This window comes from Anoplophora glabripennis, unplaced genomic scaffold, assembly GCF_000390285.2.
Source record: "Anoplophora glabripennis isolate ALB-LARVAE unplaced genomic scaffold, Agla_2.0 scaffold996, whole genome shotgun sequence".
In the NCBI taxonomy this organism is placed as follows: Eukaryota; Metazoa; Arthropoda; class Insecta; order Coleoptera; family Cerambycidae; genus Anoplophora; species Anoplophora glabripennis.
This window is the reverse complement of record NW_019417105.1, coordinates 18,072-19,223: the sequence shown is the minus strand read 5'-3', so window position 1 is coordinate 19,223 and position 1,152 is coordinate 18,072.

Genomic DNA, 1,152 nt, shown 5'->3' with positions numbered 1-1,152 from the left:
ATTTATAGGTACCGTCTACCCCTCACCGTTCCTTCTAAAATTATGTTCTGTTCGAAAATTATTTGCCACCTCAAACCATAACAGAAAGTCCATCAAAATGAACACGTTCCGCCATTGTTTCGTGATGATATCCTTCTCCGCCATTGGCACACTCGAATCATGTTAGTGTCGTTTTTAGTGTTCCCTGGTCCATTTTGGATGTCTAGCATGACGTTTATATCTGAGATCTACTTCAGCAACTCTCTTTCTGACCGTTTGGGTAGAGATATACAAACGCAATCAGCTGCAATCACTCTTCTCCTTCAGTCATAATAGTCAATAGTCATAATTACAAGAATTAGCTACTTGATATTTTAATCATGCCCTACTGATTTGACATTGGCTAACTGAGTAGTTCTTCATTTTCTCTGCTTTATTCAAGCTCCAGATTTAGTAAAACTCTCGACCTAAAGTGAAATATAATAAAATCGCTCGACTATTGTCCTACCTTGTTTAATATAAGTATCTGTCTTAATGACAAAGATTGATAAACAAGGAAGAATTTCCCAACAGCCTGATGCACATTGTTCTAAAGTTGGTTAATTTTTACAGTAATTCGAAATGGACGTATTTTTTGGATGTTCCGCCAAATCTCAATATGACCTTTTATTACGTTTGAAGACATTGGCAAAATTCATTACAAAAACTTGCTTTAATGCTTTTTAAAACTAAAGACTATAAAAAAAAATGTTTTGGATGTGTGGCATATTTTTCTGAAACATTTTATATGTCATAAAGGTATTATGTAGATAATGAAGCTTTTTAATTTAAATTCTTGACGAGTTTGTATATAAATTTTGTGCGTGTACAGTAGATAATAACAGTCTCGTAAATGAACTAACTTTAATACGAGTATAATCGGGATCGATCTGTCACCGGTACTTTTATATATATTATGCAACAAGTTCCTTATTAGTGTTTCCTTCGTCTTTATAAAATCGATATTGTAACGGATCATTAGCTGTTATTACAGTTCCTAAATTGCAGTTCTCCTTCGGAATCAAAACAGGCAATATCTGAATAATTAATAGATACAGTAATTCAAGTGAACTTAATTAAATTAATTATGCTTTAATAAAACTGTTGCACTTATACATATTAATAGCAACAGTA